At 46.0% G+C, this 27,217-nt stretch overlaps 1 protein-coding gene across 1 annotated transcript in view; it reads right to left on the bottom strand.

The window, feature by feature from the left end:
* The window catches only part of SLC24A3 (solute carrier family 24 member 3), a 1,490,020-nt gene that overhangs the window by 572,275 nt on the left and 890,528 nt on the right, over positions 1-27,217 (bottom strand). The gene's annotated exons all lie outside the window — the stretch shown is intronic.

Raw genomic sequence — 27,217 nt, 5'->3', positions numbered from 1 at the left:
TGTGTACATTACCTTCTTCTTTATTACTTTAAAGATGACAGAAGTAAAATAGCCAAACAAAACTGCATATACAGTGCTCAGTTCAGTTCAGAAAGGCACACCAATCTGAGATGTTAATAACACCACTATTAGTCCTGAATGTTAAATTCAATCATACATGTGCATTATGGCACCCAGAAAAATATTTCTTAGTATTGTTTCCTTTTTACCATTGCGCTAAAGCTGGTGGACTTTCTGGTTGAATTCACCTTCCTCTATGGATTGTTGAGTGCTCTGTTGAAGATGATGAAGTGATTAGGGACCAATAGCGTTATTAATAGACCTACCGCAGCATCCAATATTGTCTTTCTGATTCTCCCTTTTTAATTTAAAAAAGCCCTTCGCTGGCACTGTCGGATTTGATGAATATAATAGATGCCTAGTCCCACCTCATATCTCTTTCTTACCCTACACTTCCCAACTGTTCATCTCACTCTGTCAGGTTCTTTTGCATCCTTGCTAAACTCATGCCCCGTTTTTCTCTATTCCTCATCGTCCTTCTGTCTTCATTTTCTGTCTTTGTCAATCTTTCACCGAATGGATGAGCAACAGCCGACTGAAGTTAAACTCGAACAAGACGGAGGTCCTCATCCTCGGCTCCACCCCCTCAGCCTGGGGCGACTCCTGGTGGCCGACAACACTAGCAACAGCCCCTACACCCACCGACCACGCACGCAACCTAGGGGTCATCCTCGACTCAATCAATCAATCAATCAGAGTACTTGTAAAGCGCGCTACTTACCCGTGAGGGTCTCAAGGCGCCATGGGGAGGGGGGGTTGCTGCTACTGCTCGAAGAGCCAGGTCTTGAGGAGTCTTCTGAAGGCGAGTTGGTCTTGGGTCTGCCGTATGTGGGTAGAGAGGGTGTTCCGGGTCTTGGCGGCGAGGTAGGAGAAGGATCTGCCACCGGAAGTCGTTCGTTGGATGCGGGGGACAGTGGCGAGGGCGAGGCTGGCAGAGCGGAGGTGGCGGGTGGGGGTGTAGAAACTGAGTTTGCTGTTCAGGTAGGCTGGTCCGGCGTTGTGGAGTGCTTTGTGTGCGCGGGTGAGGAGCTTGAAGGTGATCCTCTTGTTGACGGGGAGCCAGTTTAGGTCTCTCAGGTGGGGGTGATGTGGCTGCGGTGGGGGACGTTGACGATCAGTCGGGCGGAGGCGTTTTGGATGCGTTGTAATCGTCGTAGGTGTTTGGCTGGGATTCCTGCGTAGAGTGCGTTGCCGTAGTCCAGTCTTGTGCTGACGAGGGCCTGTGTCACCGTTCTTCTTGTTTCGGTCGGGATCCACTTGTAGATCCTGCGGAGCATGCGGAGGGTGTTGTAGCAGGAGGAGGAGACTCCGTTGACCTGCTTAGACATAGAGAGGGAAGAGTCGAGGATGAATCCTAGGTTGCGTGCATGGTCAGTGGTCCACCCTCTCCATGACTAAGCAAGTCAACGCCGTATCCTCATCCTGTTTCAACACCCTCCGAAAGCTCCGCAGGATCTTTAAGTGGATCCTCACCGAAACTAGAAGAACAGTCACTCAGGCCCTCAGGCTGGACTACGGACTACGGAAACGCCCTCTACGCAGGAACGTCAGCCAAGCTCCTGAGACAACTACAACGCATCCAGAATGCCTCAGCACGCCTGATCCTCGACATCCCCCACTGCAGCTACATCACACCCCACCTGAGAGAACTGCACTGGCTCCCCATCAACAAAAGGATAACCTTCAAGGTCCTCATCCACGCACACAAAGCCCTCCACAACACCGGCCCAGCATACCTCAACAGACGACTCAGCTTCTACACCCCCACCCATCAGCTCCGCTCCGCCGGCCTTGTGCTCGCCACAGTCCCCCGCATCCGAAGAACGACCGCCGGTGGCAGATCCTTCTCCTACCTCGCCGCCAAGACCTGGAACACCCTCCCCACCACCCTGAGGCAGATCCAAGACCTAATGGCCTTCAGAAGACTCCTCAAGACCTGGCTCTTCGATCAGTAGCAGCAACCCCCAGGGCCCCTCAACCCCCGAGCGCCTTGAGACCCTCACGGGTAAGTAGCGCGCTTTACAAGTGTCTCACCATTTGCTGAGACTAGCAGCCATTTAGTGGAAATTGAGTTAAGCATGACGTAAGACAAAGAAGAACAATTATCAAACTGCTGTCTTAGGCCTAGTCAGGAAAGCATAGCTTGAGTCCTGTGGCACAGTGAGTAGGGGACCCACATCTGGGCAAACACTGCAACAAGCAACAATATAAGGAATGCTTCATTTAATATCAGCTCTGAGCTTCATTACACTTCATTGTTTTTTTGCTCTCTGTGCCTCTATTGACGAGGAACTGTCTCATGCAGGTCAGTGTGTTTGAGCCTGCTCCAATAGGAACAGCCCAGTTTAAACTGCAGGGCCTTGTTTCTGAGACAGCCTCATAATAAGGCTTGTCAAGAAATAGACAATTATCCCTTCTGCATAACCATTCACTCAGGTTAGTGTTGGACAGTATCAAATTGAGCAAGAACTTACCCATGAGCAAGAGCACCCTGATGTACTGGTTTGCATCAAGGCCACCGAAGACATGCATCGGAGACATTTTAGGGGAGCGTGGGGATGAGTCAATCCAGAACTTTCAATAAAATCTTGAATACCACACCCAAGATACCTGGATAGCTTGGTAATCCCAAGTTGCCGTCAAAAAGGGAACGTCAGCAAGTGACACATCAGAAATGTCAAGGAGAAGTCCTGTCCCATTTTACATGATTGAACCCAGATAGAATAGCTCTCTGAAAGTATTTAAATTAAATGTAGCCATAGCAGGCTGAAATAGCCATCTTCCATGAGGACAAAAGTGTGGTCTGTCAAACTTCCTCAGATAGGCTTCCCACATCCCAAGGAGTGAGAAAACATTCTACCTTCAGTGGGTAGAATATTCTAATAGCATCATAGAACTTCTTCCTGTGCTATACCAGTTGTTAAATGCCCTGTCCCTTGTTGTAGGTCCTAGCATGTGGCTCAGAACTATAACTCAGTATCAGGGCCTTTAACAACGGGTATTGCCTTTAGAAGTGGTCTATGGTGCTATAATGGTGTCTAACTATATCACTCCAAGTTTATTTGAAAATATGTGTGTCCAAAGTAAGACAAGCCTCAAATTTAGAGAGGTTAATCCTAAATGTAATCTTATTTTGGGAATTTCTAGTCTTAGATTCAACAGGCTCCTGTGCAACCCAGTCTCATTGAATCTCTTTGTCACGCTGCAACCACATATCTTAGCTCTTTACATCAAAGAGGGTACATGTTTAGCAACATACACTGTCAATGCCAGGGAAATAGTATATGCACCAAAAGTCTTTCCAATGGATCAGCTCTTTTCATATGTATGCTTACAGCTTTCTGAATCTTCTCAGTCCTGGACAGGTTTTCCATTTAGCTTACTTCTAGATAATCAAATGCAGCAACCTTCTCCATTGACTCTTTATTAAAAATGATATTAAGATTATTGTCACACTAGCTGCCATCATTTTCTTTTTTTAAACATTTATTTATAGTAGGATCTCTAATTTGGAAGTATTGGCGAAAGACATTGAGTAACCAGTGCAACGATAGCTCTATTAGGGCAACAAGGTATTTTGTAATCCACATATAAAATTAGTGCTCTGTCTCTTATTCATCCTTTAATTTAGCAATTTCTGATCTTTTAAATATCCATCCATATCATTTATATAAAGGCCAAAGGAAGTGAGCGTTTGAGCAAAGGTATGCCTTATTCCTGCTCGTTTATTTAAAGGGGAGTCATTTCACCCATCATGCCAAACCATACAGTTGCACAAGTACCATGATGTACCTCCTACAGGAATTTATTTGACCTCAGGTCCATCTTAGATTTTTGAACAAACAGCTACAAATTGTACGTATTTACCAAATCAAATATACATTTAAGATCACTAAAAGTGAATACATTTATGACTTTTTCAATATAGTATATTTAGAGCAGATCAAATACGAACAGAATAACCACACAGCTGTTCCTATATGCTAGAGGAACCTGTCTGGAGGGCCATGGTTTAAAATACTTTCTTCTGGCACGCAGATATGGACTTACCCAATAATAGCTTTTCTTGATCCTCTTTTCCTTCTGTTTATAAGTACTTAAAAAAGCCTTTTTATTTTATGTTTTTATTGATTACCTATCAGTTGATACAGGAAAGCGATACTGGCATTGGTTGGGAGGGAGTGATTGATGTGATAATAAAAATTATTATCATGGTTGTTTTATTTCTTACTCTTAAAATTCCATTTTCACACCTTTATCTCTTTAAGAGTGTAGGAAGTAACAGAATATTTTGTGAACTCTAAGGGCCGGCTCTACGACCATTTCATTTTGCGAGTCTCTAATTGTGAATTTTGTGACTCGCAATTAAAGACTTGTAAAATGCGATGTACTAATGTGTCACAGACACATTTAGCGATTCCCAATGGGATCGCAAATGACCTACCTCATCAATATTCATGAGGTAGGTTGCAATTTGTGACTCATTGGGAATGGCCTTCAAACACAAGGATGGTGGCCTGCTGGGGTCAGAGACCACCAGGTCTGTGACTGCTTTTTAAACTAAGCATTTTTTTTATTGAAAAGCAGCCCGTTTTCCTTAAAGGGAAATGAGATGTATTTCCCCCCCCAAAAATGGAAATCTACCTTTCAACATTTAAGCGTAGTCAGTGGCCTATGGGACCACTGCTTGCTCCTAAAAAATGTTGGCACCCCCATTCATAAAGGGGAAGGGGTCCTTTGGGGGGCTCTTCCTGTTTGCGAATGGGTTACCACCTCCTTCAAGGAGTCGGTAAAATCTGAATGTTAGTGACCACATTCCGTCCGTAAAACCTTCATAGATGTCCCTGCGAATCACTATTAAGAAGGGACGCCCTTGGCACCCCTCCTCCTAAAACTGACCCGCAAGCCCTATTTTGCAAGTTGGTAATAGGTTACCAACTAGCAAAATAGGGTTGGTACATGCTAAAGGCCATTTTAGTGGTTACAAATGGCCCGATTTTCAGTTTGTGACCGTTAAAATTGGTCATACATGTGGCCCTAAATTGGTGGGGATATGGATTTCACCTCTCCTTTATCAATACGATCTGATCTATTTAATTTTCTGTGTTTGCTAATCAACTGCTGTTTAAAATGTACTCCAATAAAAAATAAAAAGATTAGAAAGAAGTTTATTTTGTGTGTTCTCTATTGACGCTGTACCAAGCCAGGAATACAAGCCTAGGAGGGCTGTATTCACAAAGTATTTCAGTTTGTGGCGTTATGCTCTAGGATATTCTGTATTGCTCACAATTCTGTTGGGTATATAATTCTGTGAATCACAAATTGCAAACGGTAAAGACTTAAGGAAACTTATTCAGAGTGTTATAAAGTTCCAAAATGGCAAGTCTTAGTTATACTTTTATTTATCGATGAAACTGAAGGAAACTTTTTCAAGAAGGTAGCGTCTTCTTATGAGGAGCATGTTTTAATATAGCAATGTCTTGTTTTAGAAAACATGAATTTTGGTAACAGGCTTATCTTTATTTGGGGAGGAGTAATGGTAAGGTCAAGTAGAACAATTGTTGGCTTTGGAAACAGAAGGCCTGCCTTTTGGTTTGTTTTCCCCATGTATCAAATGACGTCATCCACAGCAAAACAACTGTGCCAGAGTTCACCTTCTTGCCCTAACTGCTAACAATGCACCTGCAAAGAATGCATCTACAATAAATACAACTGGACAACTATACAACTGACTCCTAACAGAAGCTGTTGCTCGCTGTGTATTTATGATTGACCACTGTAACTTGCTTATTAATCTTTTAAGCCTATGTTCACGAAATGTAACGGGCTGATATTCTAAATGAAATGAACTACAATAAATGCTCCTCCTTCCATAAATGGAATTTTATAAATTCACCCACAATGCACTGTAGCCAGATTTAACACTTATTCATGCCGCGCTGAGTGAAAAGGAGAGTGTGTGTAAAGGAGAGAGTAGGAGAGCACCATATTTACAGAAATAGGGCTCTTTCCTCCCCTTTCCCTGGCGCCAGTGCTGAAATCAGCTGCTGTGCACCATGGAGACACCTTAGCGCCATAATGCAAGGGTGTCCCCATGGGTGTAGCATAGACTTTGTACTGGAAGGATAGCTTTCCAGGACACAATACCAGGCTTAGACTAACTTTATCCTTTTCTCATTTTGTTTGTGTGCTGTAAAGTGCAGCACACGTGCAATGTCAGAAAAGGAAGGATAAATGAAAGCATTTATCCTTCCTTGCACCTACTTCACAAGGGCGCAGTTTTCTGACGCTAAACACTGTCCATTTTATTTAGTAAATAGGGTGTAGCATCAGAAACCTTGGGCGGTTGCATGGGAACGCCCATTCACCACCCATCGTACTCCCCCTTGGCGCTAAGTAAATCAAACCCACTCTGCCCAGCTTTGCCTTACTGTCACGTTATTTCCAGCACTAAACAAGTTGAGCGCTGGAAAGTAAACAGAAAAAAATATATTTTGTGCCTATTTGCGTCACTTTTGTAAAATCTTGGTAAATCTCCCCCTAGGTATCTGGCTAACCCATTTGTGAGAAAAGGTCGCTAATATGCACATCGTGTGCTCAACCCCGCTAAACATCGGAAATCTCAGAAAGGGCAACAAAGAATGTCTATTAAAATGTACCTGCTGCTTTTGGCTTCCCGACATCTGATCAGTTTGTCTTTTCCGCAGCAGGGAGCCACACATGTCATCTGGCAGCATCTAATTGAATTTCATCTCGAGACAGTTTTAAATGTTTCCTTTTGTCACTACCAACGCACATCGTAATTGGAGACGTTAGTTTATTTTTGGTCTTATTTGAAAATGTTTTTTTTAGATTTGACGTGGGTTTGGGAAGCCTCTGTGAAGCGATTGTCAAATGAATTATACATGCAAGAACAAGATGCAAGATATTAGACATTCGACACTTTTTGTTTAGTTTGATATTTGATTATAAATCAATAAAGACGTTCTTTAGGACTCACATTACTTTGTCATGACAGTGCAGAAAAGCCAATAATCTTCCTATATCTGAAAAAAATATATAGTTTTTCTGCAACAACGATTTTTTGAGACAAAAAACGACTATACCGATTAATTAATCCTGTCAGGAACAGTGTTTGTACATTCTTGCTATTCATATCAGAATATCCCCCAGATTCATCATGCTCCTCTTTTGCGAGTCCTTAATAGCGATTATTAAGGAATCGCTATTAAAGACTCGCAAAACGGGATGCATGTAGAAATCGCAAAATTAATAGCGATATCTACCGCTTCCTTATTTGCGATTCGCTAATTGCGAATCGCAAATAAGGAATGACTCCCATTCATTCCTATGGGCCAAAAGTCCCATAGGAATGAATGGGGAGTCATTCCTTATTTGCGATTAGCAATTAGCGAATCGCAAATAAGGAAGCGATTTCAAGGGTGCCAGGGTGTCCAAAGGAAACCCTGTAGCACCCCTGAAATGGTGATTTACACTGGTGTTGCGCACACACATGTCCAAAGGACATGTGTGTGTGTAACATCCAACTTTGAAAACTGCACTAAAGTGCATTTTTCTAAGTTTTCGCTATTTACCACGAAGTCAGACTTCGCGGTAAATAGCGGCCAAAAATTGCGAATTCGCAATTCTAAAATGGTTCATGAATTGCATTTAAGGAATCTCAAATAGAGATTCCTTAAATGCAATTCCTCGCAATTTAGCGATTTTAAAATTAGCGATTTTTGCATTTGGGATGATGAATCCCAAATGCAAAAAAAGCGCTCGCAAAGGGCCAGATTCGCAGAATCTGGCCCTTTGCGAGACGATTCTTGCTTCATGAATCTGGCTGTATGTCACTTTGACACAATTGAATGACAATTAATCACAAACATGATTCTTTGAGATACAAACACTAAATCCAGCGGTTTAAGTGATGAGATTAATGTCTCCATACTCTTTAATTTTTCAAAAGATAGTTCTAAAACTCAACTACGGTCTACCTATAGTCTAAAAGTCGTGCCACATAACACGCAAATAAGACACAAAATAGTTTACAGGCACAGGCAATATTTCATGATATCTTTTGACATGGAAAGTGTCAAAAAATAAAAAGATGGCTGAGAGATCAAAATGCACAATTGAAGGTTCACAACAGCATTACTTCACACAAAGCCCCCACATACCTTTAAAGTTAGATGTTCAATAGAACAGAATACCTTTTGTCCACATGCTACCCTGCTGGCTTCTAAATATATGTGTGTTGAATAAAAAACGTGCCATACCTTTTAGGGTGGGTGCACGTAATGAAAGGGTACAGCAATTAATATTCAGCTGCCTTAAGGTGCATGAGAGCAATATAAAGAATTGCAGATGGGGACTCAGGGAGGTGTCAATAGTGGGGTTGTTTTTCAACAGAGTCGAGTAAATATAAAACAAGAGTGGAAAACAACCATGGTACTGACATTTTATGTTGAGTAAGCCCTTCTAAAATCTCGTCTTCTGCTCAGATCTGTAGCACAAGGTTAGTTGAGTTATTGGGGAACACTTTTCAGTCCTCTTGAAATGTACTTGGTGCACTGCCATCCAACCCACCACCTTCTAGTACTCTCTCCTCTCCTGCCGTGCCCAAATATTTAAAAAAAAATACCAGGCATCATGCTACCTTCCCCGACCACCCCCAGAAGAACTATTTCTCCCTTTTTCCATTTTGAAATAGAAATACATGGTGAATTGCGAACCTTCGTATCCGCCCTCGGTGAAACCCCCATTTCACCTACACTACATAGTTCAAACAAGCATTGCCAAAACCAATTGGTCCCACCCATGTGAGATCTATTGGCTTTGTTAATCTCTTTTAGACATGTTGCACGCAGTGTGAGCTGCTGTGCAAATGCTTTGAAGTCATGGGAAAAAAGCTCTTTGACGTGCCCAGTGTTTACCGCATCAGAGAGCTTTTTTTAAGCCAAGTTTCAGAGCATCTCGTGCTTCTGTGCAATATGTTAAAATTAAGCAAGAGGGGAAAAGCAACATGAGGGAGGTGCGAGGAAGGAGGAAGGAAGCTCCAGATGGGGACAGCAATAAAAAGAATGGTGGGAAGGGAAAGAAGAAATAGGACCTCAATCACAGTGTGAGCAGCCGATGGAAACAAATTAAGTTTAGTCAATTTGGGCTTGATTCAAGCACCACAGTAAGGAATGGAAGTGACGCTTGTTCTGCGCTGGCAAATTTGGAGGCATCAGAGAAAAATGACAGTGAAGCCAACAATTGGTAAGCAGTGAGTGATTCTAAGCCCTTTATTATAAACCAAAACATCGTGCAAGCAAGAGTACATGCAGCTCATGCAATGTCGCAAGCCCAGCCTAAAACATACAAGGAGAGAAACTACCTTCTAGACGCCTCCCAATCCTGTTACCACGCCAACCACAGCTCCATGACCCCCCTGATCGCTGCCACAGACAAAATCCACACCACACTACAGGGAGAATCAGCAACCCAGATCCTCTGCGACTTGCCTGCAGCATTCAGCACCATTTCCCACCACACAATCATCAAGAGTCTGCACCACATCGGGATCCAGGGAAACGCATTCAGATGGACCACATCTTTCCTCACAGGACAAACTCAGAGAATCCTCCTACCTCCTTTAACCTCAGAACCCAAGAGCACCATCTGCGGCATTCCTCAAGGTTCATCCTTCAGCCCCACCCTCTTCAACAGCTACATAACACCTCTAGCCAACATCTTCAAAACCCACAATCTCAACATCAGTTCCTACTCTGACAATACCCACCTAATCCTCTCAGAAGCCTCCCACCACAACAAAGACAAATTTCCACAACTGCATGAAGAGTGTTTCTGACTGGATGAAGGCCAATTGTCTGAAGCTCAACACTGACAATACCTGATCTTTGGCAAAAGGACATCCCCTTTGAATGACACCTAGTGGCACACCAAACTCGGACCCACTCCACACCGACAGACCATGCCGGCAAACCTCTGCATCATCCTGGACAGCAAACTCACAATTAAATAACAAATCAATACAGTTTCCTCCACCTGCTTCCACACTCTCCGCATTATCCGAAGAAAACTTCAAATGGCTCCCCATCAGCACGAGAAAAAGAGTCACCCAAGCCCTACTCACCAGCCGGCTGGACTATGGCAATGCACTGTACTTCGGAACCAACCCCTATCTCATGAGACAATACAGACCTCAGCTGCCAGACTCATCCTCAATCTGCCCAAATGGACCCACTCTCCATTTTACAACAAAGGAACCTCCATTGGCTCCCCATCAAGAAAAGATGCCAATTCAAAATATTGACGCACGCCTACAAAGCCCTCCTCGAACCAAGGACTAGCATACATGAAATATCACCTGAACTTCTACCAACCATCCAGAGACCTTCACTAGCCTCCCTCGTCCTCACACAGACACTGTGCATCTGCCGTAGCCTCAGTGGAGGCAGTTCCTACCTTGCTGCCAAGTCCTGGAACAGCTTTGGCTTTTTGACTGAGCCCAACAGCCTAGCACCTGGAAACCCTCACATGCGATTAGCAGTGCTCTACAAATACTTGCTGATTGATTGACCTGTGATGCCACTCTCCCCATCAATCACCAGCAATAAACTCCTGTCTGTCTCCACAGTACAAAAAAGTGCCTATCATCCTACATCCTTGCCCACAACTTATTTTGCCTTGCCATCTCTCCCTCCTCATAATTGCTCTCACTGTGAGAGGGAGAACAAAGTCCCACCAACAGCAGGTCCTTCAGCATCGTTCGTCAACTGGCCCTGCTTTTTCCTGACAGCGTGTGTCTGAACAGACCTATGGCCGACTGGGTAGATGGTAGTTGGGGTTGCAAGAGTGCTGCCCATAATCCCCTTCCTACCCCAATCTCCAGAGACATGGAAGAGAAGTTATATCACTGCTCATCAGAAAACTAGGTTTAGAGTACATTCTTTTACTTCCCTGATGTAAGAGCAATACAATCTGCATTGGTTTTGTCACTTCTTAGTTCTTATAACGGAGGATAATTTTGATTTCGACACTGGTGTTTAAAATAATGTATTTAAATGGTAGACATACACAAGGCTCCAAACATAGCCACAACCTACCTTGCACCTCTTATTTCAGAAAGACCCAGAAATGAGGCACATTATAACTACTAATGCAGACCACCTGATAAAACGTCACTACTTACACAGAGGGTGGTAATTCTGTCCGTGTTTTCACGCCGATCCTGAGTCAGCGAGTGTGCGAGGAGGACGCGAGGGAGACGCCGGCTGCTCTTGTCTTGTCTTGGCTCACCGGCATCGGCATCCGACTTTTAGCTCCCAGCTCCCAGCCTGCTACCCCCCCCCCGCAATTTCCACACAGCGGGGGGGGCTTCACCCAGAGCAGCTAAGCCGAGGTACCGCCGCCACCGAGGGATCACGGGGCAAACGGCTCGGCGGGAGCCTGCGCCTCCCCCTACCAAGTGAGCCGCGAGCGCCGAGAGAAAGGGCGGGCAGAAGGCAGAAGCGGACTATTCCTCCCACAGCACAGCCCAGCCCCAGGTCCCGGCCCCGGCCCCAGCTTGGTTTCGGCCTCATCTGCAGAGTAAAGTACAGCGCAGAGCTGCCCACCGGAACACGGGATCACAAAGATCATAAAGAACTTTGAGGTGAGGAGCACTTGAAGGAGCATTGAAGGCGCAAGGCAGGCACAAGGCGGAGGAGGAGTGGTATTCCCCGCACATTGAGAACAGAGAGCAGAGAGCTGCTGTGAGCCGCGGCAGGTGCGTGGTGCGTGCGGGCTTCAGCAGCTGAGGTGAGCTGAGGTGAGCTGGGGTGAGGTGAGGTGAGCCACTCACCAACCCACCCTTCTACCACCTTCCACCACCCGCCATCACGCTGCCGCCCAACCCCTCCCCGGCACTCCATCACTCATTCTGCTACCCATTTCCCGCCCTCCAGTAGTCCAAAGGGATCAAAGCTCCAAGCCTAACGCCCACTGGACAAACCCGCAGGACGATCCGGAAGGGCAAGACCCGGCGTTAAGGGGAGTCGCCACACCGTCACCAAGCCGCCACCAAGCCGCTACCAAGTCGCCAAGCCCGAGGGGGTCAAGGGGGGCCACCAGTTAACAGGTGAGAAGCCCTGCCCTGGTCCCTCTTCTCTGGCTCTCTTCCTAAATCTCCGTGCACTTACCACTCCTGACAGGTTAGGAGGAGTGCAGCCCCCCCCCTGTTAAACCGGTGATTAACACTTCGGGGGTCCGCCATGGAAAACCCCAAGCAACTTAGAAGACTCCCACGGAGGAAGGGTACTACCCTCCGCTCTACCTCCCCCGGAGGGGTCCAGCAGGAGTCGCCACCACCCAAAGACGAGACGTCAAACACAGGCGATCGCAACCTCGGATTAGCGACTTTTTTATTAAAACCCCTGTCCAAAAGGGCTTCTCCTCTACCCAATCATCTCAGCAGGATACAGACTTAAAAGCTGACGTCCAGACTGATAACCACGGCTCCCCCGGACTTGCCCACGTTAAAAACTCAACCCCGGAGAAACCCTCTCTACCCTCACCCGAATCTTCCATCACACATGAGACACTCCATGAGTCAATTCATAAGACACATCAGCTGCTCATCCTCTCCCAGGAGGTTGCCGTCACGACTCATGACAGCTCCCTCCTCTCACTGAGCGCCTTCTCTGCAGCTCCAGGAAATCCATCCGTACCAGCCCTCAGCTTAGACTCCACAAATATCACGACTTTAAACAACGCGACTAAGCTAGAAGTCCAAGCCCAAGTCCATGGCAGTGCTCTGTTTTCACTATCTGAATACACTGACAACTGTTATATTGCAGACTTAACATCGAAGGCTCGATTACAACCCAGTCCAAGTGCATGCTCAGGGGCCCCTTCAACTAGCCGGAACGTCCCCCTACCTTCAAACAAGAGCCCGAAAAATGAAGGCCTCTCATTATCTCACAAACTATCCAACCGATTCCTGGCCTCCTTAGAAAGTCGAATTGAGGAATCACTCGCCCACTCACCAGGCTTAAGTCCTTCCTCAAACTTCTTCAGAAACCCTCCAGAGGACCAGGAATCATCCGTGTTCACTCTGTCGGACCCCATAAACTCTATTTCGGTCTCACTGACATCCCTCCATGCCAAACAAGACGCGATTGCCAAGGCCACGCTATGGCAGTCGCAGAAAATGGAGCTGCAGATTGATCTAATGCAAACTCTGGCATCAACACTGTCGGATCTGGGTTCCAGGATAGGCACCCTCGAAGGCCTGGCGGGGACAATGGGCAATCGGAATTCTTGTCCCTGCAGCCCAATAATCAACAAACTCTCGTCCCTCCCCGAAATCATGGGCGCAATCTTGAACAGTGTTGAGTGCCACAGCAGCAGACAAGGAACATCTCAGCCTACGCCCATGCAGGAGTTTCAAACTCCATCTATCCTCGAAGACCCTTTACGCTCCGGCTCACCAGCCGGCCCATGCCCTGTGAGAAAAAATACACCCCCTTGTGCCGACAAAGCTATTAAAAGTTCGGCCAGCCTTTCATTAGGGACCAGCCCCGGCCCGCTCCAAGCGGGCTTGGAACTCACTGAAACCACACCGACGCAAGTATTAACCACGCGATCCGATCGCTCCGACAGCACCCATACGGGCCACTCACAGCGTTTCTAAGCCTCCAACGAAAACCTCACTGTCAAGGCGGGAAAGGAAAAAAATTAAAAAACAATCTAAAAAACAACGCTTATTGAAAAGAAGATCGGGGCTCGAAGGGTTAGCGGCACTCAGTCTACCAGTTAATAAATCAAGGGGTCTCCCCTACTTCCCCATTTTCAACCCACCTTTAAAACCCGAAATAAAAAACATTGAGAAAAGTAAGTCCCCCGCTGGCTCAATGGTCATCAGCGAACAGCCCGGGTCACCAACCCTGGGCAGTTCCGGGATCACAAGAGCCTCAGAAGCACACACCTCAACCACAGTAAATGTATTACTGCCAAACAAACCTACAGGAATAAGTACCAAAGACCACAGCGCTGGGAACCAGAATAACCCTGTACAGATCACTGAAGCAATAATGGAAGACCGGAATAGTCCACCTCAACCCCAGGGAATGGCAGAAATCACGAACACGGATCTTCACAGCCCAATAGTGGGCATTGTCACAGACCGCAGTGCGCCCCATCAATTAGAAGACCTAACCAAAGCCTGTTGGGACTTCCATCCACAGCCGCAGAGTTACTTTTTGCCTCAAGTGCCACAAGTTTCGGGAATGACAAGTCAATCGGGGGGGTCTATTTACCCACCTGAAGCACGCTTCCAACTCCTGATGGCGACAGCTCCTCTACCTGGAACAGCCAGGAGTCAGGATCACCAGAGCCCGGAAAAGAGAGCAGAACTAGTATTTTATCCACACTACGAGCATAAGGGCCTACATGATACTCTTAACAGACGCAGTCTTCTCCGCCTATTCAACTGCATTCCAGCACTGGCCGGGGTCACCTCCTCAGACCTTACATCAGTCAAGTTCTCCACAATACCAGGGAGAGGGGGCTCAGAGGCCACCATTACAATGTGGTCCCAGGAATCCATTAGGAATGCAATTTTTAAGGAAGCCAACCAATTTGAAAACTGGGGCATTGAAATGTGGGTTCCCATCCAGCAAAAATACCCCCACGTCCTTCTCCCACAGGCCCCTGCGAAACAGCTCACTGGCGTACTGAAGGGGTCCCGGGGCGCAACCCATGCCTGGCTTCCAGAAGCGTCGAAAGCTGACAATCTCCTAAACATTGCATGCTATAAAAATCAACGCATGATAAGCTGCAAATTTAATCGCCCTGTCCCCCATGTCAATGACATGCGCTACGGAGACTTAGTCCCAGAGTCGTCAATCAACTTTGCCCAGCAACAGCGATCCTCCTAACAAGAACACCAACTGGCCCGATTCCAAACTAACTATCACATCTTGGAACACGAGCGGGCTAAAGTCAACCCTTGCTTCAAAATCAGCCGTTGAATTCCTGAACAAAAGCGACATAATTTGTTTTCAGGAGACCTGGTCTCTATCCCCATCGCCTCTGCTTGGCTATCATGAACTTTTTCAACCGGCCGCTAAGGTCAATTCTTATGGAAGACCCTCAGGGGGCCTCTCCATTTTCATCAGTCACAGGTGCAAGTTAACGGCCACACCTAGCACTCGGAACCTGACGGCAGGGCATACGGTTCTGATTACCGGTCTGTCTTTTTCAGGCAGGGCACGCTCTATCCTCCTAATTAACATTCATCATAATACAGCAAAAACCGCAAAATCAACTGCAACGGATCTGATGATAAAACAACTGGAAGACCTTCTAGCGGAATTTGCATCCACGGAGGTACTGCTACTAGGAGACTTCAACATCAAAGACCTCGCATCCAACGGCCTCTTAGCAAGGAAAAATAAAGAGCAAGAAGCGATGATCACTTTTCTAACAACCCATAACTTCCGCTCGGCTCAGCAAATCTCGCTGGAACTGCACCCGGACGCTCATTTCTTGCCAACATTCAGGAGAATCTCAACCATTGATTACATCTTTTTTTCCCCGCTTCTGGGTAATCGTCTGGCCAGGATGGAAATTCCCTATCATTTGGAGAGTGACCATAACCCCATAGTGGCCACACTGGACCTGCAAGTGCAAGTCGCCCTCGAAACGACAGATGTGGGGCATTCAACGCGAGCTGAATTGCACACTATGGTTAGAAGAATCAAATGGGACTCACGGGGATCCGCCATGGTGGGAACCTGGCTCAAGGGCGAAACGCGTAACTTCAGACATAGTGCCCCGACAGAATCACACCACCGGTGGGATAACTCTATTGCTAAGCTACAGGATCTCCTGGCAGGGCCCGTGGTCCATCATAGAACATTCGGGCCACATCCGAAGCAAACCCATGACCCATTGTTAGCCTCCCAAAGAAAGACCCTCAGGGAGGCCGTCTGCCAGCACAAACTGATTGGAACCGTGCACACCGCCAAAAAGGTGGCATTGCTGCGGACGACCTACAAGAAATCCTTATGGGAGACCAAGAGACTCAAAGAACAGTCTGAGTGGGTAAAAATGTTCGCCCTTCTCAAGAGCAAAAGTCAGTCCCAGTTTTGGAATTATATGAACAAACTCCGCTCCACCAACAAGACGAGAGGAAATGCAGTCTGTGAAGAAGCCTGGGCCCTGCATGTGTCCGATCTGTATCGCAGTGACTCTGGCAACCCCGCGGTGATAGAACTAAGAGATTGTGCTGCTTCCATTCAAATAGAAACTTTCGAACTGACCACTGCAGCCGAGGTCACCAAGTATCTGCGAGCCATGAAAAAAGACGGAGCTCCAGGGCCCAACGGTCTCCCAGCCGGGTTATTTAAATGCGCCCCGGAAGAGTGGGCGGACCGTCTGACTCCCCTATTTAACAACGTTTTCGCGACAGGCCAGCTCCCAGACTCTTGGTTAGGTTCGACTCTATGCCCCATATTCAAGAAAGGTGACCCTGCGTCACCGGCTAACTACCGCCTCATTGCCCTATTAGACCTGGAGGCAAAGGCATACGCTCGATGTCTTCTTCGGTTGCTTGAAAAATGGGTCGAAGAAAATAACATAATACCATACTACCAAACTGGGTTTCCGGGCATCGGCCTCCACAATAGACAACATCATTACTCTAGCCGCTCTGAGTCAAAAAGCAGCACAAAAAAACCATCTTCCACTCTATTGCTGCTTTATAGACTACAGCGCGGCTTTTGATAAAGTGTCTCGGAACATCTTGTGGAGGAAGCTGAACAAATGGGGGTTTCCGCATGACCTACTAGGTGCACTAATTTCCCTGCATAAAAACACGTGGGTGCGAATTAAAACCAGCCCAAAGACACTTTCTTCAAGAATTGCCGTCGAAGATGGGCTAAAGCAAGGTTGTGTTCTAGCCCCGCTGTTGTTCAATCTCTACACAGCCGACCTCGGTACATTCTTGGAGAATAGTAATCTTCTCCCGCCAAAACTGGGACCCGCTAAAAAGCCTCTTCACATATTACAATATGCAGATGATATTGTAATAATGAACCAAGCAAAATCAGGTCTCCAACGGGCATTAAGTATGCTTCATACATATAACTCCGCCAATGCCCTGAAAATCAACCAGGCAAAGACGAAGGTACTGGTATTTGGCAGATGTAAGAACAAGAAAAGGCTGGCATGGAACATCGGGCCCGCCAGGATTAACACAACAGTAAAATATAATTACTTGGGAGTCTGGTTCAACGAGACGTCCAGGCCTACAGCTCACCTAGCTGCTTTGCAAAAGAGAGCAGGCGCAATCACATACTCCCTGACCCGGCTGAACCAAACTCGGAGCAGCCCCTCTGCAGAAGCCATCCTGAAGGTGGCTAAAGCTACTTTACTTCCTGCATTAACTTACGGACACCAGGCCTTTCCTGGAGCGTGCTCCTCCAGTCTTGAGCTCGCCCAAATCTCCACCTACAAAAAACTTTTCCATCTGCCAAGTTTTATTCAGCGGGCAAGACTACGATTGGAGCTGGGCCTACAAAGACAATCTCTTCACTGCAAGGCTGACATCCTGAAATATTTTATTAGGACCCTAAAAGCAGGTGATAACACTCTTAAATTCCAGCTAAAAGGAATCCTGTCTAGCCCTGGCAATCCCTGGAATACCCAGATTATAAATGCCATAAGAGTGTTAGAGATTGACGAGTCATCTCTCCCCTCAGTCACTATTCCATACTCGGCCTGGAAAAGCACCATCAATAAGCAAGTCAAACTTATTTCTCAGTCCATGGATCTGCAGGCTCTAAAGACATCAACCATTCTGCCCCCCTTGAACTCTTCGTATCTTCTTGGGCGTCCATAAGCATACTGCCAGGAAAACTTAAGCAAAGTGGCTCGGAAGAACATAATGTTTATGCGACTTCTAGGCCTGCGCTCGACGGCCTTCAACAAATGGGCCCCAACAAGCGAGGGGGGAGCTTGCAGGCTGTGTAAATATCGCTCCGAATCATGGCTGCATCTCCTGTGCTGCTGCCCGGCACTAGCAGCCCCCAGAAGGTCCCTTTTGAAACCCTTGTTCTTAAAATGGGGCGCCAGGACGTGCTGGGAGGCCTCGGCCTTGTGTTTTACATCTACTGACATTCAAGTGCTCGCTAGGTTTGGAAAATTTGTGAGACTTTTGGATAATCTTCTATTACCTCCCTTGGTTGCCATGCTTCCTCCCCCTCCCCCTCAAAGACTCATTACAGACTTTTTCCGTCCTTTGGCCCAGTACTCTCTGTCTTAACTATTTTATCCGGCCAAGCATAGCAAAACGCTCACATAGGCAACTATAATGCTGCTCCTCAATAAGCATATTGGTCTCTAAGCCTTGAAAATTGTTCTTTAGCCTTGTTTTTATTTGATAAATGCGCTAAAAGCAAAATTTTATACTCGTGCTAAAGTAGACTTTGTATAGCAATGGTTTTAAGTAACTGTGCTAAACTAATAAAAACTTGAAACTTGAACAGTGGGTGGTAATTGAATATTAGCTCATTAGCCTACTGATGTTTGTGCTGAAAATGTGGGAATACAGGACCCATGCACTGAGAGTTGATTGCAAAAGTGTTCCACTTTGAGCAGCATGCACAATATTACTAAATATAGGATGATACAGGAATTACAGCACCTGAATACATGACCGGAAACTGAACCGAATCACAAAAGTAAGTTGCATTTCTGTGTAATTTACACTATTGAATAAGCTTCTTCTTTTTATCTCTTCCAAAATCTGAGTGTACATTTGTAACTCACATGTCTGCACTGAACTGAGTGCTATTCAGAAAGGTAGTCTTTTATACTGAAAAAAGTTGAATACTCGTTTGCTGTGGTATTTTCTTCTTTATTTGAAAACAAGTGCTCTTTGAAAAGGTGTGCCAGCAGCGGAGTGACTTCTGTATTCTGTGTGGTCTAAATTCAAGGGAGAGCAGAGAATACAGAAGTCACTCCACTGCTGGCACATCGGTCCCTCAAATAAATTGGAACACAACTAATTAACAGAGATTTTGCTGCCTTGTGAAAGCCCTGGCCTGCTGGCCTTTGGGCGAAACACGTCTCACCTGTTACTTTACCACTAGTACATGTCTTCAAATAAAGAAGAAAATTCCACAGCAAAAGAGTATTCAACTTTTTTCAGTATAAAAGATGTCCAGAACAAAATTTGAGGATGTATTCACCCTATAAATCTATATGAACAAAAAAGAGCACAAACCAAACACCATGTTAACAGTGACCTTGCAGGTGGTCTCTGGGTGAAACCATCATTTTGGTATGTGCCACAGCCCAAATATGGGTCCTGACCAATTGTGTGTGAACCCTGGTAACACCCACCAGCTATAACTACTATTCAGAAAGGTAACTAACACTTTTGAATAATTTGCACATGTTTAATACTCATATACTTTTGAGTACCCTCGACTCGTATTTTGTGAAGATCCAAAAGTAGTAAAGTTACTCAAATATTTAAGAGTACTCAATTATTCAAAGTGTAAGTTACTTTTCTGGATAGCCCCTGCAAATTGTGAATAGCCCCAGGTTTTTTAATTAGCTAGAGCCATGTAAGATACACCTTTTGAGTAAATTTACACCTGTAAATTGTGAACAGTGAAAAAGTGGTAAACTTTCTCAAAAGTCATATAAATATATATATACTCCACTTCCGATTTCCAATAGAAAACAAGCGCCGACACAAGGGCTGGAGGTCCAATAGATACTTCAGCATTGTATATAATTTTCTTTTGCTGAAACGCTGAAACACACACACACATATATATATCCATCCATACTAATATTATAAAGAGAGAGCCCAAACCTTTGAGGCGGGTAATCTCAGTAACCACAGCACCAATCACAACACCCAATACAGCGTTGGAAAGGGCAGTTGCAGCAGAAGGACATAGGCTATGCAGGCGGTCACCATATATATATATTTTTTTTGCAGAGTTTTATATAGCGCGAACTTGACCCGAACTGAATCAGGTATCAGAGCGCTTTACATAGCACCAGTTACATTACATGAGGACACACATTCATTTTTTTTAGGCACGGGGAGATTAAGTGATTTGCCCAGAATCACAGGATGTTTGGCGTTGTTACCAAGACTCGAACCCAGATCCCCAGGTCCGAGGTCGAGCGCCTTAGCCGTTAGGCCAACTCCTCTATACATTTAAAAGGTAAAAGAATCGTGCCAGCAAAGTAGTCCCTTGTGGGCGTGTCTGCGTTGTGCTGTGGGCGTGTGCTGGGGGCGTGACAAATGCTGGGGGCGTGACCAACGCTGGGGGCGTGTGTCCGCCCTTCATGCCATGTGAGTCGTACATTCAAGAGCCAATTACGTTGCTGCGCAGCATCAAGGGGCACGCTGGGGGCGTGACACGTTGGGGGTGTGAGAAACGCTGGGGGCGTGTGTCCGGCCTTCATGCCATGTGAACGCAATTGCGTCGCATCAAGGGGCACGCTGGGGGCGTGAGAAACGCTGGGGGCGTGTGCTACGTTCCACCCTTCATGCCATGTGGGTCGAACATTAATCAGAAGATCGTCTGCTGTGGCCGTGTGCTGGGGGCGTGACAAACGTGTTCACCTGGAGGCCTGGTAAGTAACGTTACTGCAGCCTCTCCTGTGCGCTGTTACTGAACTCTCTCATTCAACAAAATTACACGCACCTTCTACCATCAACCAGGGCTCTAGCCAGGCTCAGGCGGCGGATCATTACACTAATTACATGCGCCGTATAACATCAACCAGGGCTGCAGCTGGGCCTCAAGCAGGGGAACACGTGCCTGCTAACATCAAACAGGCCTGCATCTGGGCCTCAAGCGGGGGAACACGCAAATGAGCGTGTCTGCGGGAACATTTACTGCAGCCTCTCCTACTTGCTGTCACTCAACTCTCTCATTAAACGGATTTACCCGCGGCTGATAACTCTCTCATTCAACGACATTACACGCGCCTGCTAACATCAACCAGGGCTGTAGCCGGGCTCAGGAGGTGGATCACTACACCAATTACACACGCCTGCTAACATCAACCAGGGCTGCAGCTGGGCCTTCTCCGTCCCTATTCTAATGAAACAAAAAATGTTGTCTACCGCGAGATTTTAAAATAAATTGCCCTTGCCAAATACACACATTCTATTTCATACCCGGACAACGTCGGGATGGGCTGCTAGTATATATATATATATATATATATATATATATATATATATATATATATATATATATATATATATATACACATATATATATATATATATATATATATATATATATATATATATATATATATATATATATATATATATATATATATATATATATATATATATATATACACACTAATCCATTCAGTAGTTTTGGAGATATTAAGCTTCAAAAACATTTGTAATTCTGGACAATTGGGTTTGAGGAATGTTTGTGAGGGGCCCTCAAACTCATTAAAAAAGGGCCTTCTGCTTGGCCATGGGCTTTTTAAGAGGAAGGCTCTAATGTGCTCTCTGCAGCAGGAAGCCATTACAGGACTCCAGGACTCACTCCCCTGTCCCGAGGCTAGGAAAAAAAAGTGAAGTGGCAATCTTATGGGTCTCCTGCGGGAATGAGATTAATAAAAAAAAAAAAAAAACAAACACCCATCAGGGTTAAAATATTTATATTATATGGGGGTGGTGGGAATGCGGACCCTACCTCCCTGAGCCAGAGATTGTTTCTGGGGACCCCATTCCCTGGGGCCAAAGTGTTTACTTTTAGAGGAGGGGGCGACTGCCCCCCCTCCCTAAGTCCAAATGGGCCCCAGAGACTCCTTCCCCAGGGCCACAGATTAGCTAGTGGGGAGAGGTACATGTGGTCCCCTCCCACATTAATATATTTGCTTGACTGAGTGGTTGGCCTTAGGGCCCAGCCTCAGTGCAGGGTTCAGAGCAGAGCAGGGGCAGGGAGTTGCAAGATTAAAGTGACCTTACCATGCACTGCTAATTACCTCCCATATTATATCACTCATGGCATGTTCTATGACATTATTGATAACATCACTGCAACATCTGAAATTACATCTTTGATGACACAACTGTGCATTGAGGGGGAGCGAGATGTAGTTGCATTAGGGCGCAAGTTATAGTTACTAACGATAAATGTAAGTTGTTGATTTCAGTGTTTTTTTGTGTTTAAAATGTTACGTCAGCACTGACATTTTCCCAAACTGTAACGTCACTTTAACCTTTGGTTTTTTCGGTGAACATATATAAACTTATGTATACCAATTTTCCACAAGACAGGTGACAGAAGCCAAGAGATGTGGCCATTTCTCGAATGTTGTAATTAACTTATTCTTCATGTATCTGGAATCCTGTACTTGATTTGAAATCTGATGTATCACTAATAAAGGTGTGAACTTTCATCAATCGACCAACAGCCATGAAAAATCAGCAGCAGAATTTGGTGACTGAGGAGGCAAGACCAAAGTTGCAAACTATGTCCCTTAGTTCACTAAAATAATGCATCACACCAGGGGGTCAAACTCTTACTTCTAACCTTATTCAAAGTGCTATAGACATACTCATTCAAAGAATCATTACTAAAACACCACACTTATCTGCAGTGGCGTAGCTAGGTGGGTGCGGGGGTGCGGTCCGCCCCAGGTGGCACTATGTTGAGGGCGGCGGCCGCGCTGCACTGGCCTGTTATGGCAGCCTTTATAAGGGGCAATGAGCGCGCCTAAGTAACCCCTTGGCACAGGAATCATGATGTACACTGCCACTGCAGGCAGCGGAAGAGAGAAATAATTCCCGGAGCTCCAGGGGTGCTGCGCCACACAAGAGTTCAAAAGGGCAGAGGAAGGGGACGTCACAGGCCCCACCCGCCCCCTGCCTCTGCCCTTTTGAACTCTTCTGTGGCGCAGCACCCCTGAGGCTCCGGGAATTATTTCTCTCCTCCGTTGCCTGCAGTGGCAGTGCCCTGATTACTTTGCTGCTGACTGACCTCGACCTTCCCCCCCCCCCCAGGTCTGCTGCCAACTTGAGGACAGAAGGGCTGGGCAGCAGCATGTTCCCGCGATGTGTGGTCCGAGGTCCCTCATGCGTGATGAGTGCCCATAAAGTGAGGTGAGCTCAGTGGTAGAAGTGGGCGGGATTGGCAGGGCATGGCGTGCCCCTACTTCTATAATTTAATGGATTCCGTTCCCCTGCTTTTTTGTTTTAAACTCTCATCCCAGGACGGCAGAAAAAGCCAATAGATAAGGCCAGGTGTTCCTGGCCGTTCGGGCAGAGAAGGAATAGGCTTTTCTCTTGCTTCTTGCTTCTTGCTCAGAGAAGACAAGTGCGGTGTCCATTTCTCCTGCTCTGCTGTGGTCAGCTGCCCTCCCCCCCTCCCTCTTTCTTACTCTTCCTCCCTCTGTTTTTATCTTGTTCCTCCTCACTTACTGACAACCATGACTTCAAGAAAAGGTTATTGCACCCTCTTTCCTATCCTTTCGTTTATTTGTTTCCCTGTGAAATGGATCCAAAAAAGTAAAACACTTTTACTGGACATGTCTTCTTTTTCGGACATGTTTCTATTCGAAAGTGCAGCCTGGAGATGGAGAAAAATAAAAAGTTCAAAATGTGAAAAATAACAATATAGAGCAAGAAAGAGTGGTCGCAAAGTGGCCAGATTGATGTTATTCACACCCAAACATGTTAGAGCCACTTTACAGAGTATGCCAGTGAAGCGCTACTTTTGTTTTCTTGTCTTTCTTTTAACATTGTTTTCCCTGGGTGGGGAAGTGCACCATTGCTGGAGGTACTGCGCAATATATTCTTGGTGGGTGGATTAGAAAACAAATTGTGTACCCCCGCTGTGTGTTCAAGGATGTGGTCTTGTTAAACTATACCACTTACGTTTTGTAAGGATATAAGAAATGGACATTGAAACGGGTTCCTTCCAGGCCCTGTAGATATGTCTGTAACCTTTTAAGGCAAAAACACATTCTTAATTTCTGAATAATGAATGTGAAACCAATAAGGTAGTCATGTTTCTGCTTACATTTCACATGCTTTACTTAAACTTGAATACCCTATGAGTGTTTGCTTTTTCCAGGATGCTATTGCTTTTTTTTTTTCAGGCAGCATTTTACTCGCGTGCGCAATTTGAACTGTGTCCAAGTGTTTATAGCGGGGCACATTTGGGTTGTAGTTGAAGGCAGTGCGAGTTTCTCTTAGTGGGGCAGTTTAGTGTTCAGTGGGGGAGAGAATGTGGGACTATGGCCAGAGCTGCCGAATTTGGAACTGGGGAGCCCGGTTCAGCCTTCATGACCAGTCCCCCAGACCACTCTCCTAAGGGAGCACATTCCCATGCTAGACCTTAGAAGGCCCCACTAGACCTTAGAAGCCCTGGTGTCATTGGAACCAGCAGGTGGACCCTAGCGGTGGCCAGGGTGGGTTAACCTTGAAGGCTTGACATCCGCAATTCCTACTGAAGTTCAGCTCCAGTCTTGCCGACAGGCTAATGACGCATCACACCCTAGAGCAACAGTGACTCTGACACTGAAGTCACAGGACCCTTGAGTAGGGTGGCTCTGGAGCGGTGCGATTAGTGCGATCCAGGTGCTGACTTCAGGTGGGGGCGTCATTTTTGCAAGTATATTATGTTTCTAAAAGCACTTCCTGCCTCCTTCCTGGCCTCCAGCAATTTTCAGCAAACATACAAATGTCATGATAACTGGTGATTAATGTTCTTCCTAGAGGGAGATGGAGTTTTGTCAAGTGGAAGTTTTGACTTGTGGAAAGGTAGTGCAGAGACTTTAATGTGCCTGCTGCAAAGAACATGTACCATGCAGGTCACAAAGTGCACATAAAGTAAATTGGTCAGTGGGCTACTGCTTTTGTCAGTGAGATCCTTTTATTACTTGCAGCTTAGAAGTCAAAATCTTAGCATAGAACAACGAGCTATTAACTGTAATCTACGAGCTGCATGCAAACTGCAAGGTATAAATTAGAGTGTTATGGTTTTCCCCAGTCTTTGATTATCCTAATATTCCAAAAAGGGTTCATTTGGAAAGCAATCAATTCTGGTTATTAAAGAGAACCCCCAACCATGGTATTACATTCTAAATTCTGAGTTTGTGTTTCTCCAGACCAATCACTATTAAACTATACTGACTACTAGTATGATTGTTATCTGACTCCTACACCTTGTAGTCCTATGTCCTATGTAACATTTTCTATACAGCAATTTACACACGTACTATTGATTGTCTCTGTGTAATGTGTGTCATGTAAAGTGCTCTGACACCCTACACTGGTATCAGTGGTGCTGTAAATCAAATTAAATGCATCTGAGCCAGAGTGTGGTTACAGAGACTTGAGGGGCACTGTTAAAGGGTGGTAGTGAGGGAATCTGTGGTGTAGGGAGTCGCTGGGGGGCACAGGGATCCACCAGCGATAAAGCCGTCCTTGAGGCCAGTCTGCCTCACCCATTGGTTACTCCATTGGGCTTGTTTCAGCAGTAGTAGCTGCAACATACCAGGGGTCTGCAATGCAGGATTTGCTTGCACGCCAAACTAAGCAGATAGGGGACAGGGGACAAGGACCCTGCACAAGCTGTGATGTTATGAGTGAGATGTCACAAACAGGGTAGGTAGAACTGATGTAAGTTGTGGGTTTCCTTCTGCTGCTTTTCCTTCAGTGGCGTAGCTAGGTGGGGGTGTTCTGCCCCAGGAGGCACTATTTTGCGGATGGGGGCTGTCTAGCCTTGGACCGTGTCATGTATGTGCATGTAACTTGCATGATCGAGGTAACTATTAGCGGCAATACTACATGTCTCTCGGACCTCTTTCAGGTGCTCGCTGTCCTTTTTCCCCAGCACCCACCCAGGGGGGCGGCAATCTGAAGGATAGCCCGGGCGCCACAAGCTCTAGCTACGCCCCTGCTTAACTGTACAAACATGGGCCTGATTTAGAGTTTGGTGGGGAGTATATTCCATTACAAAGGTGACGGTGTACACTGTCAGACAAATTCTTAGTTGCCCCCTCCCCCGAGGGGGTCCCTCCAGTTTCTTTAGGCAATGTCTCGTTGGCTCTTTTGATGGAAAATGTATCAATTAGCCTGACGCAATGCTGACCATCACCACCCACTGTATTAAGAGCTCATGGTCTGATGCCTGTTTTATTGTCCATTAGTGCAATAGAAAAGACTGCAGTGATGAAGAGAGAAATTGAAATAATGACCCCCACCGCAACGATCCGGGAAAAACCCTTGGGTGTGAGGGTCCTTAGTTACTTGTGTTTAAAAAAAAAAGCCCAGTCTTGGAATTTTTTTAAAAGAAAAACATTCTGTGAATGGGCATTAAAACCGATGTTGACTTTTCAGCAAGCTTTTGATATCTTTAGGGGAACAGCAGTGATGGCAGTTCCTCTGAAGGTACAGTGATGACCACTAGGCCAGCAGTGATCTCTAAATTTGCAAGGCGGTAGTCTGTCTGGGTGACACACATAATATCCTATGGCACTCTGATGGGAAGTGGGCTAGCTGCCAAATTCAGAGGTGACTCCTCCGCTATAGTGAAGGAGCATCGCTACCCCCCCCCCCCAGCAGATTCAAAAGTTGAAAAATAAAACAATAATAAAAACAAGTTTATCATTGTTTTATTTTTCAACTTTTGAGTGCTGGGTTCTGGGGGCAGGGTCACCATTGGGGCAGTCACAAGGGGGAGTGATAGGCACGACTATCAGTGTACATGTGGGTTTGGCCGGCCATCTCAGACAGGCAAAACCCACATGCACACTGAGCTGTCTCCAACCCGAACTGCGATGCTGGGTTGGGGACAGCTCCCTGGGAGCACAAATCGAGGGCGATCATTGGATAAGAGGTGCTTTGGGATCGGTCACTTGGGAGCCTAGTAGCCTCTGCCTGCCCTGCAGTGGAACTACAAGAGGAGCAGAAGACTGGCAATGCGGCGGGCTGCAGGTGCTGCAAATGTTTTTTTTCTTCTTTCTTTCTCAATCCCCCACTACTTCTACCCCTGTTCCCACCCCGCCTCACCACTCTGCCCTAACACCAGCTGCTACTGACCAAATTTAAAATCAGTCAGTGTCAGTGGAGCAATTTGTTCACTTTGATGTC

Source organism: Lissotriton helveticus, chromosome 6, assembly GCF_964261635.1.
Source record: "Lissotriton helveticus chromosome 6, aLisHel1.1, whole genome shotgun sequence".
Taxonomy (NCBI): domain Eukaryota; kingdom Metazoa; phylum Chordata; class Amphibia; order Caudata; family Salamandridae; genus Lissotriton; species Lissotriton helveticus.
The sequence above is the reverse complement of the archived record's forward strand: the minus strand, read 5'-3'. Positions and strand labels throughout refer to the sequence as shown.